This window comes from Chaetura pelagica, unplaced genomic scaffold (genome assembly GCF_000747805.2).
Source record: "Chaetura pelagica isolate M959 unplaced genomic scaffold, ChaPel_1.0 scaffold224, whole genome shotgun sequence".
Lineage (NCBI taxonomy): Eukaryota > Metazoa > Chordata > Aves > Apodiformes > Apodidae > Chaetura > Chaetura pelagica.
The window spans coordinates 1,385,848-1,398,206 of record NW_009953316.1 but is presented as its reverse complement, the minus strand read 5'-3'; the positions used below and the strand labels follow the sequence as shown (position 1 = coordinate 1,398,206).

Sequence of the window (12,359 nt, the reverse complement as noted above, 5' to 3'; positions counted from 1 at the left end):
TAGAAGATGCTTATACCAATTGTGTGGGGAAATTATAATGTAATGATTGCTTCCTTTTTTCTATTCAAAGCTTGGAATGGACCAACGTGCTTTGCAGTGATAGCCCCAGCACTCAGCAAAGGAGATGATGCACAGCTCAGCTTCACAGCCAAGTATTGGCTTTTTGTAGGTGTTTATAATGAACAGAAGTGCTAAGATGCAAACAATGTGAGTTCCATGTTTGTTCAGATGCTTCAGAGTCATGTTCATCTTTTCAAACCTCAACAACTAAATAATCAGAATCTGTTTGCTGTGGTTTTTTGTAAACTCTAGTTTGCAAAATATACATAACACAGGGGGACTATTATATAGAACAGTGTAATAATTACAAGCATTTTTATTCCCTACAAGGTATTTTAGCAGTTTAAACATTTTTGTTTCTGTTTGGTTTTGGTTATTGGTTTGTTTACTTCCTTCGATCTTGCATGAACAGATCAGCAAGAATTTCATAACCAGAGGATGATTGTGCTCTCACCTCTTGTGTTTAGAAGTTTGCATTTGCCACAGCAAACATGTTTGCTCTCCACACACTTGTACTGCATTCTTTCATGTCTTTCAAAATCAAATAGCACTGATGTAGGTGCACTTCAGGCTGGATCAAGCCAAGTAGGAAATGGTTGTTGGAACTATGTATGGAGGGTTTAGGGGAGGTGCAGGGGAAGCTCAGCAAGCTTTTTGTCCCTGTTCCCATGAAGAGGAAGGATTATTTCTAGCAGAGAGCTGACAGACCTGCACTTAATCAACAAGTACAACTTTGCACTTGATACTTTCCTGATTGGACACAAGTAATACCACCAGGTTTTTCAAAGCTGCAATTCAAAAGACTGCTCAAATACCTTATGTTTAGAACAGAAATATATAGCAGTGACAGCAATCAATGTGTTCTGCATTTTCTTTCTCTTTTGCATCTTGCAAATGCTTACTCACTTACAGGTGAGTAAGTCAACCTTTTAGGAGCAGCCTTTATCTATTCTGCCAACATGATTTTTGATAACATGTTCCATAAATGAATCTCCTAGGACTTCTTCAACTGTCAGGGTTTCCCCAGTGTCTCACCATCCTCACACTAAATAATTTCCTCCTAATGTCTAATGTAAATCTCCCCTCTTCCAGTTTTAATCCATTATGCCTTGTCTTCTTGCTACAAGTCCATGTCCAAACTCCCTCCCCAGCTTTCCTGTAGCCCCTACAGGTACTGGAAGTATGCTTTAAGGTTTCCTCAGAACTTTCTCTTCAGGCAGAACAACCTCAACTCTCTCAGCTTGACTTCATAAGAGAGGTGCTCCAGCCCTTGGATCATCTTCATGGTCTGCTCTGGATTCTCTCCAGGAGCTCCACTTAGTAATTTTGTATTTTAACCAGTCATTGTAGCATCAGTCTCTAAATATTCATGGCGTGAAAGAAGATATTTCCATCATTCTTATTTCCCATCTATTTTTAGGAGGTGTTCTTAGTGTTGTTTTCTTGTTTTTATCTCTCTCTCTCTCTTCTCCTCACCATATCAAATAAATATGGATAAAAACCCCTTGTGTATCAATACATAACCCTATTTCCAAACATTTTTCAGAAGCAGTAAAATGTATTACAGCTTCAAATTGAAGAATACTGTAGTGTATCATATAATGTAATTATTAATGACTTGTGTTATCTTTGTGCAATTCTTGCTGTCTTTATTTTTTCTTAATGAGTATTCATCTGCATCAGTGGATTCTTGCAGTTTTCCCCATATCAGTGCAGCAGGACACCTGAATATAAAATAAAGATATATTCATTTCTTCTTTCTTTCTTTCTTCTATGTGTAAGTTTATATGCTGCACCCATGAGATAAAAGTAGGAGTTCATCAGAGTTACCCAGTGCTTTGTATTTCATGAAAACCACCCTTTTTCGTACTGACCAGAGCATAATGTTTTTGTCAGTTGAGCATAATGAAGCTGTCAACCCAACCTGTGATTTTCCTTCCTGTTGCCAATCGGAGAGAATTTCTCTCTTCAAATTTCATTATATTTTGGGGATGGAGCTTTTGTTGAATGCTTCATGCCTGGCAGGTTGAGATTAGGAAACTTGCTACCAATTAGAATATCTGAAACCTCAAACCTGAAGGACAGGCTGAGCTGTACCCTGCTGGCTGGTGTGTCATGTTCATGTGCTACGTCCATCCTGCTGGGCCACCATCCTTACCTGAACTATTGTTTTTTAAGCTGTGATTTTACATTTTTTTTTCCTGTTCCATATCTTTACAAATTTCTGAATAAATAGCTAATATGTTTATTATTACATAAACTTCTCAACCTAATATTTTTTTCCCCTGAACTCACCAAATTTGCCTGGCACTTCCTTCAGACATATTTGCCCATTTAAAAGTACCTGTTCCAGTCTCATCTTTTGCTATCACATCTCCAATCAAAAGCAATGGTGAAATGTTTCTTAATAACAAAGTAAGGGTTTTTTAGGAATAGCAGGTATTGAGGTTTCTCTAAATGATTGTTTATAGATGATTGTTCTGTATGTGTTTCTTTATGCAAATGGAGAAAGAAAAAAAAAAAAAGGTGTGATCATTGAATCATAGAATGGTGAAGGTTGGAAGGGACCTTCAAGATTATCGGGTTCCAACCTCCCACCTATGAGCAGAGACACCTCCCACTAGACCAGTCTTGAACACCTCTAGGGATGGGGCTTCCACAACCTCCCTGGCCAACCTGTTCCAGCACCTTCCTACCCTCATGGTGAATAATTTCTTCCTGATGTCTGACCTAAATCTCCCGTCATTCCGTTTAAAACCATTACCCCTTGTCCTGCCACTGCCCTCTCTGGTGAAAAGCCCCTCCCCAGCTTTCCTGGAGCCCCTTCAGGCACTGGAAGTTGCTCTAAGATCTCCCTGGAGCCTTCTTTTCTCCAGGCTGAACACCCCCAACTCTTTCATCCTGTCTTTATAGCAGAGAACTACATAGAACATAGAGAACTAATGTTCCAGGCTTTTTTCCCCTGTGCAGAAAGGCACTTGATAACTTCTAACATGTAGCCAGTCATTTCACATTGTTTGTTTGAAATCCTTTTTTTTTTATTTACCCAGTACGTGCAAAACCATGTTTGGGGATGATCTTTTCATTTATGGTAGTTTCAGAAGGTTAATTCCCTCTTTCTGTTTCGTAAGAATTTGCACATGAGCTACAGATAATGATATACTGGATGAAATCTAGTAACTTGAGTCTTGTGCTTTTTGTTAGGTTTTTCCTCTCTTGATTTTATCTCCATTAGTATCTCTCTCTAACCCATCATCATTCTTACAACTTTGTGTTCTGCAGTACCTTCTGGTTCACTATGTTTTTCTTACGTCAGTGGCTCGAACTGACTCACTCTGATATTTTCCCTCCACTCTTCCTGCTGTATTTCATTATGTTTTTGGCCTAAAATGCTGTTTTAAACACATTTTGGATTCTGTTTCTCAGCCTATAGGATGCCCTGGTGTTGTTTCTTGTAGAATTTTGCTGTGACACTTGCTCAGGTATGGGGGAAGACTTTTTTTGTTTTTTTGAGGTTACACTGTCTTTGAGGTGAGACTTTGAAAATAACAATGCTCAGAACCTCTGAAATTCAAACTCTTAGAGGTTTTAGTAGTAAGGGGATTTACTTACCCAAGAAACAAAGAAATACTATTTTTCAGGAGCTGGCTATTTATATGTAGTGCTTTGTGTTTATCCAGCTATCATGCAGCTTTGTAAAGGTGATTTCTTTCATAAACCCATTTCTGCTCCTGAAGCTTTCAAGTCCTCACTGCTTGAATTGCATTTTTTCTCCCCTAACTTTTCCTCAATTATACAATCATCACTTCTCTGGATCTCAGCATTTACTGACCTCCTACTGTACTTTAAGAATAGGAATTTATTTATGGTCCCATAATAACTGGTCATCACTAATCATTATTATGTTTCCCTGAGTGTTGTTCAGTTAGTGCTGAACTGACTTGAATCTTGGAGCTTGTGAAGTCTGAACACATAGACACATTCAGAGAATCACAGAATGGTTTGGGATGGAAGGGACTTTAAAGATCATCTAGTCCCAACGACCCTGCATGGGCAGGGACACCTCCCACCATCCAACCTGGCCTTCAGTGTTTCCAGGGATGGGGCAACCACAGCCTCTCTAGGCAACCTGTTCCAGAGTCTCACCACACTCACACTGAAGAACTTCTTCCTGATATCTAATTTAAATCTCCCCTCTTCCAGTTTTAATCCATTCCCCCTCATCCTGTCACTCCCTGCCCATGTCCCAAGTCCCTCCCCAGCTTTCCTGGAGCCCCTTCAGGCACTGGAAGGTGCTCTAAGGTCTCCCTGGAGCCTTCTCTTCTCCAGGCTCAACACCCCAACTCTCCCAGCCTGGCTCCAGAGCAGAGCTGCTCCAGCCCTCCCAGCATCTCTGTGGCCTCCTCTGGACTCGCTCTAACAGTTCCGTGTCCTTTCTGTGTTGGGGACCTCAGAGTTGGTCCCAGCCCTGCAAAGGGTTCAGAGCAGAGGGGACAATCCCCTCCCTGGCCCTGCTTGTCACCCTGCTGGTGACAGCCCAGGACACAGGTTGTTTCTGGGCTCCGGCACATGTTGAGCTTCTTATCCAATACCCCCAAGTCCTTCTCCTCAGGGCTGTTCTCAATCCACTTAAAAGCTGTGTAGATGTGGTGCTGAGGGACATGGTGTAGTGGTGGCCTTGGCAGTACTGGTTTAATTGTCTTAAAGGTCGTTTTCCACCTAAATGACTCTTACGTTGGGTGGCTCCTTCTGCCTTCCTCCTTTTTTATTCTCATGTCTGAAGTCATGTTGTCAGGGGAGCTGGATAATGCCCTTCCTCTGCTGTTGGAAGAGGGCAAAGTTGTCTTTGTCTGATGGGAAGATTGGAACTCGCAGCCAGTGGGACCCAACTGCCCATGAGGATGGGGGCGAGGTGTCCCTCCCATGGGACAGCTGTCCCACAGACACTCACACCAGTTCTTAAAGAGGGTAAGACCAGGATGAGGATAAGAGCAGGTTGCTCATCTGGCTCTGCTCCCCTTTGTGAATACAGGTGAGTGGATGGATGCAGTGCCTAGGTCACCTTGAGCAATGGTGTTTCTTTGATGCACTTCTCCCCTTCCCCTTCTTGAGAAGCAAAGCACCATGAGAGAGGATTTTGTTTTTAAGAGGCAAGATGGAACATACTGCAGAAATTTGTCACTTGAATGTTAAGAGGCAGCGTTTGTCGCATTTCATAGGACATGGCAAAATGTTTTAACATATGGAGAGTTAATGAATAAGCAGCTTTCACTTTACCCAGGTCTGTTCCCTCCTCCCACCTTCTTCCCTTTACAAAACTTGAAATTAAGGAACAAATACAGTACTGAGATAACATATTTAAAACAACACTCAGTGAGGTAGTTTGCCTGGATTTCTTTGTCAAGGTAACATATTTAGGAAGTACTCCAACTCTAGATTGAACCATGTGACTGATTTTTAAGGATACCTTCTAGAGATTTTTTCCAGTTATGTGATATTTGGAATAATTCCACTGGAGTTATCCTGTAGATTCTTCCAGTCTCTTGGCAATCTGATAGAAATATTTTACTTTAAATGTCTTTGTGTTTTTAATAGGTTGCCTACTTTTTAGTAGCCTTATAATTTTACTTTTGGGCAGGCTGAGCATTGGATGTAAAGAAGTGGAATAGAGACCTGGCCCTTTTTTTCCACTTGTTTTCTGTTCTCTGTCCTTTGTGCAATTGCATTTAAAATCAAGAAGTACCTAACTGAAGCACAACTTGCATGGAACCAAATACCAGTGACATTATGCATTCCCTGAGCACCCTTCCTCTTGAAAACGTTCTCTTTTCTGCCTAAGCAGTAGTCAGTAATTTTTCTCATTATAAAGCAATAATGTTGATGTGAAATGTTGCCACGCTTTTTTGTAAATAGTCTTGTAAACCTGAAGGCTGAAATAGCTTTCCCAGGCACATACAGGCCTCATTTTCAGTGCTGTCAGGCTGAGTGATATTTTAATTTTTTCCTACCCCTAAAAATACTTCACTCCCGTGACCGATAGATAAATGAGAGGATCCCCAGGAAATGCTGCAGAACGTTTCTATTTGCCAGCAGAAGAAATGCAGAAGCTAATAAATGTCTTTTTACATCAGGAGGAGGCGTATAATGAGTAAATGATGGGAAAAGGAATTTGAGAAATAAATGATCAATCCAATCTAAGCCGACAAACAATTTGTTAATAACTTGGCCTTTGGTGGGAGAGGGAGGGCTCTGCTCAGCCCAGAGGAGCTGCTGAAGCCAAGCGTGAGAGATGGGTCATGTACATCTGGCAGCTGATGGATTTTCTTTTAGGTTCACTGAGCAATAAACTGTGATTCAGACACAGGCTTTTTTTGTCTGAGGTTTGGATGGTTCATGTGTGTGGATTTAATCCTCATTTCTGTTTCTATGGGGTCAGCATAGAGAATTTTATGTTTTGGGAAGATGTTGCTCTGTGTTGTCCTGTCACTATTATATGACTATACCAGGAGACAAGGGGTAGTGGTTTTAAACTGAAAGAGGGGAGATTTATGTTAGATATTAGAAGAAATTCATCACCATGAGGGTAGGAAGGCACTGGAGTAGGTTGCACAGGGAGGTTGTGGCTGCCCCATCCCTGGAGGTGTTCAAGGCCAGGTTGGATGAGGCTTGTGCAGCCTGGTCTGGTGGGAAGTGTCCCTGCTCATGGCAGGGATGTTGGAACCTGGTGATCTTTAAGGTCCCTTCCAACCCAAACCACTCTACAATTCTATATTGTCTCATTTTCTTGTATTCTTCATGTGGAAGATGGTAAGTCCTGTCCAGAAGTTTTGTGTCTAGAGGTGATATTCCCTTACCATCAGGGAGAGTCTGGCCACACTAGGAGTTAAACCAACATGTGGCCACATTTTAAGCTCACTGCAGAGAGAGGAAGGCAGCTGTACCTGATTTTGTGTAACATTGTGGTGTGGATCTTGGCTTTCTCTAAGCTTTGCTGCAGGAGTGAAAAGTTAAATTAGGTTTTTTCGCTATTGCATTACCTGTGAAACTCCCCAGAAGCTAAAATACCAGCTTTAAAAGTGGGAGAAGGAACTCAAATTCAAGATGGCCAAGGAGGGTTGAAGAAAGCAAGCTGGGCAAAACAGGAGGGGAGAAAACCAGAATAATGGACATGGTGACAAGCCTAGTGAAAACTTCTTGTCAGCCAAGTTTTCTCTTTGAAGAGAGCAAAACCAATTTGTCTTGGATATTATCCAGATTCCTTTAAAATCCCTGACTCCCCCTTCCTTCAAAAGAGATGAAATATGTGGCATTGTTTTTCTATATTTGTGAGATCCTTCCTGAAAAGATGTCTCATTTTTACACTAATACTGCCAAGGTGAAGGTTTCTTCTCTCTGGTATAAATAGATTTAATTATTTATTTTTTTTTTAGGCTGTTTATGGCGTCTGTGTCTGATAAACCCCTTGGTATGAAATAGGTCCAGCTCAGCTGCAGAGGGCCTCGTTGTTGCTGTTGTATGTTTAATTGGGATATCAACACAGCTTAGAAAAAGTGGTAGTGAAACCATCAGCAGTGGGAAGTGGGGACAGAAATCATAATGCCAGGCTTGTTCAGCTCTCTTTAAACATGTCACAGAGAATGGAAAGTTCCTCCATCTTATGCCTTTCTAACTGAAAAGCATTATACCTGAAAGCTCAGACTTTTCAATATGTTTCTATTCACATGCATATTTCTGTGCCTCAAAAGGCCTTTCCTTTTGAAACATGGGAAGATAATAATGTGTTTGAAATGAGTAGATACTCTTATGCCACTTTTGAAATCTCTTCCCCCCCCCCCCATGTCAGAGAGTTTAACCATTTGCTTTACTCTAGGCCATAATCATCTAAGAATATGTATTTATGCACAGTAAGCCACAAAAACATAGCTGCAGTAATTAGGAAGCAAATTCAAATCAACCACAGCAGAGGATTTCAAACATATGTCTAATTCTCTGAGAAGAATTCCAATTTTTTTAAAAGGCTTTCCTTAATAACACTTCAGTGTTTTCCCTATCTAGTAATCCACTTATCATTCTTGCAGCAAAATTTATTGCTTGTTTGTTTATATATTTATCAAACATAAAGCCCAAAGAAGCTATTTATTGTTCTCAGTAAACTGTGACAATAACACAGGATATTTTTTGGTGGTTGAGACTTACATGTATTTTTAAAAGCATTGCAGATAATTGTTTCTGCATGCCAGCTCAAATGGCTGTTCATGCCAAGATTGCAGCTGATTTCAGTAGTTAATTCTTACTAGGTTACAGTTTTCAAAAGTAAAAGCATAGTAGTGCTTGGCAGTAGTTAACATTATTTAAAATATAATCACTCCATTCCATAGATCCAAGTATTTGCATTTTGACCCATGATATAGAAAGTGACTATTTTTTGAATAGGTGACTGTTGAGTAACAGGAAATCACAGAATCATAGGATGGTTTGGGTTAGATGGGACCTTAAAGATCATCAAGTTCCAATCTTCCTGCTCTGAGCAGGGACACCTCCCACCAGACCAGGTTGCACAAGCCTCATCCAATCTGTTTGATAACCCTGTTTCTGTTTTGCACCTTGGAAAAATCACCATTTTTCCATTGCCTCAGTTTCTTCAAGCAAGGGAAGAACAAAGTAATCATCAAAATATCTTACTGAGAGTGAATCCTGTAATTAATTTTACAGAAGCTATTGAACAATTTATTGTCTAGAGAAGTGAGTTAAAATATGCAGGCTTTTATATAAACATTTTATTCAGCAAAATGTCTAGAAATGTGATGATATGATTTTAAGTTAATGTTTTGTTAGTTTTTTTATTTGCTAGTTGGTTTGGGTTTTTTTTAATGGTTTGGGTTGGAAGGGACCTTCAAGATCATCCAGTCCCAACCCCCTGCATGGGCAGGGACACCTCCCACCATTCCAGGCTGCTCCAAACCCCATCCAACCTGCCCTTCAACACTGCCAGGGATGGGGCAGTGACAGCTTCTCTGGGCAACCTGGGCCAGGGTCTCCCCATCCTCACAGCCAAGAATTTCTTCCTAATGTCCAACCTAAATCTCCCCTCTTCCAGTTTTAATCCACTAACCCTTGTCCCATCCCTCCCTGCCCTTGTCCAAAGTCCCCCTCAATCTTTCCTGGAGCCCTTCAGGTATTGAAAAGCTGCTATGAGGTCTCTCTGTTTTGTTTCATCATTTCTTGCATAATGTTTCATCATTTCTTGCTTAACTTGTGTAACACAGTTTCAAAGTGTGCATCACAGTTGCGTTTTGGAACAGATTTCATTTTTGAAGTTAGCAAATTGTTATTCCTGCCAGGTGGTTATAGTGGCTCATGCGTGTGAATTGCTGTTCAGTGCATTGAAACAGCATCATGCAGATTTTAAAAAGTATGTATTAAAGGCTGTTCTAGATCATACTGAACGATATTTCAGGCATTATTTTTCAGCAAACCCTAGTTTCTGGGATTTACAGTAGAGTTTGGAGCTGGATGTGTCTGGCTTTAGTGATTACAATAGTAATTCAGAGATTTTTACTCATATTTTTTTCTTTATCCCTGCCCCCCAGGTTTCAGTTGCACAAGCTTTGTATTCAGCAGGTAACTCTGGAAGTGAACCCAGTGTGCCCAAACCATCTTTTTTAAAAACTGTGTGTTGTTTGGTAAAGCATAAAAAGAAAACAAAAGGTAATTTGGAGTAAGAGAAGGGCCACAGTTTTAAATCATTATTCCAGGAGCCTCTTTTTCAGGGCATACCATTCCTACCCTGTGTGTCAGGTGCTCAGGAGCCTGTCCATCCTTACCCAAGACAATTTGGTATAATTTCCTGTAGTTGAAATTGTTCAACTTGTTTGTTTTTTTTTATAGGAATACTACCAACTAATTCATTGCCAGTGTAACACACCCCTTGAAATAAGTGCAGCCCATTCTGTATTCATCACCCATTTCAACCAGCTTTCATGATCTTCCTACCTTCTTAACAATTTACTGCTGCCACTGTCACTTAATGTTTGGGGTTTTTAAGCTTTCTTTAATTATACCTTAAAAATAAGGTGCAGAATACTGAAGACTTGAGACTCTCTTGTGGCTGAGAGGGCAGTAGTATTTCAGTAGGCTTTCAACTGAACAAAACAAATATTGCTGTGTATAGATGTGTTGTATTATTGGGTAACAGTGGAGGTTGGACTTCCTTTTGTCAGATAATATGAAGAAGTTTTCAGAAAATGACCCCTTTGAATTCAAAAGACTTCAGTGATTTTTTTTCTTTGAATTGTTGCCATGAACTGTCAGGAGATGATATCGGATACTAGTAAAATGGAAAGAGCTTCATAACAAAACCCAAAACAACTACCCTGAGAAATCCTTACAAGCCCTGTGCTTTCATTTTGGAAAATCAAGTGTAAAATGTCATGAGTGTTTGTGCCCACTCAATGTGTGAAATATTTTTGGAGTGGGAGTTTTACCTGTGGTTAACAGAACAAAGATTTATGGATGATATTTGATGTAATTAAAACAAGTTTCCAGGCACATGAACCTATTTTTATGTGACTCTTGAGTTTGCTGACAGTATTTTATTTCTGATTTTATTCAGGCTTTTATCAATAGCCTGAAAGTGAAGACAGAGTAAATAAAAAGCTTCTGTGTGCAGGTGACATAAATACAACTCCTGGTGGCATAATCCATAGGACACAGATCTAAAACAAATGGGGGATTATCCATGGAGGTGTTCAAGTCTCAACTGGACAAGGTCCTGAGCAACTTGGTCTAGTTGGTCCTGATTTGAGTCAAGGGCTTGGAACAGGTAACCTCTGAAGGTGCCTCCTCAATTATTCTGAGTTGGCACTATAAAATGAAGCTTGCTGATTCAGAGAATCTACCTTACAACTTGTTACATCTAGAGAATGGATAAATAATTGCAGCAATACATGCAGCATTGCAATTGCTGCTTAGTATTCAGGAAGCTTACAGTGATGTAGATCCTACAAGGTATTTCCAGATCTTATAATAGCCAAGTGGATGTTTTTCCCATAGTGAGTTTAAGGTAGCTGACCAAATCAAAGCTACAGGAGCTTTTGTTGAATAGCCTTGGTACTGTGGAAGGGAAAAGAGGAGAAAAAATATTAGCTGTATCAAGTGCATTCCGAATGCTCCCATACATTATGCAGATGTAATGTTATATAGAAGAAAATGCAAAAATCAGAACTTGCAAGTACTTCCATCTATTTATCAGGCAACTGTTTTAATCAATATGGAGGTATAAATGAGCTGGCTAGACCTTGCTGTAAGGAATGAAGGAGAATTGTAAGTGGTGGTGGTGGTTGGCTTTCTGGTATTTTGAAAAGAACTGCTGTGTGTAAGTGCCCTCAGGTATGATTTTGCTGTTATGTTGGCGTAGTACAAGTGGGTATTTGTCACAGAGAAAAGTTGGGTCTTAGATCATGGTGTCTTTGCATCTTCTCTTTGGTGAGATTCTGAGGCACTGCTGCATTTTTCTCTGACTTAGTCTGAAGTGGGAACATCTTGTCAGCATGAAGTGTCTGGGCAACAAAGATGAGTGGGGGGTTGGAGCATCTCCCTTAAGAGGAAAGGCTGAGAGAGCTGGGGCTGTTCAGCCTGGAGAGGAGAAGGCTGAGGGGAGACCTTCTTAATGCCTCCCAGTATCTAATGGGTTGGGTGCAAGAAGGATGGAGCCAGACTCTGCTCAGTAACTCCCAGTGACAAGATGAGGGGCAACAGGCACAAACTGGAATATGGGAAGTGGCATGAAAATATGAGAGAAACTTTATAGTGGAGGTGATGGAACCCTGAGACAGGCTGCCCAGGGAGGGTGTGGAGTCCCCCTCTCTGGAGATATTCCAAACCTTCCTGGATGCAGCCCTCAGTAATGTGCTCCAGGTGATCCTGCTTTAGCGGGGGAGTTGGACTAGATGATCTCTAGAGGTCCCTTCCAACTCTGATGATTCTATGATTCCATGATCTGGGTTCACAGTAGTTGCTAGTGAGAGAGGGAGGCCACTGAAGGTTGACCAAACCACCTAATCATCTTAGGGAATATTTTGCTGTTTGTTATGGAGGAAGTGTAGTTTAATCATTCATCTAGAGGTGGTTGGGATTAGGAATCCCATTTTAAGAAAGAAATGCCAGCATGGGTAGAGGGATTAGCAGACCTGCTTCATAATAACAGCAGTGACCTACACAAACAAATTTGGAGTTGCCAACAATTGGCAAAATAAGTGGATGTGGTGTGGGAAGATTATGTGGGTAACACAGGGTGTTTT

General features: G+C 40.7%; 1 protein-coding gene across 2 annotated transcripts in view; it reads left to right on the top strand.

Moving 5' to 3' along the window:
* CHCHD3 (coiled-coil-helix-coiled-coil-helix domain containing 3) overlaps window positions 1–12,359 on the top strand; it is a 181,557-nt gene that overhangs the window by 115,687 nt on the left and 53,511 nt on the right. The gene's annotated exons all lie outside the window — the stretch shown is intronic.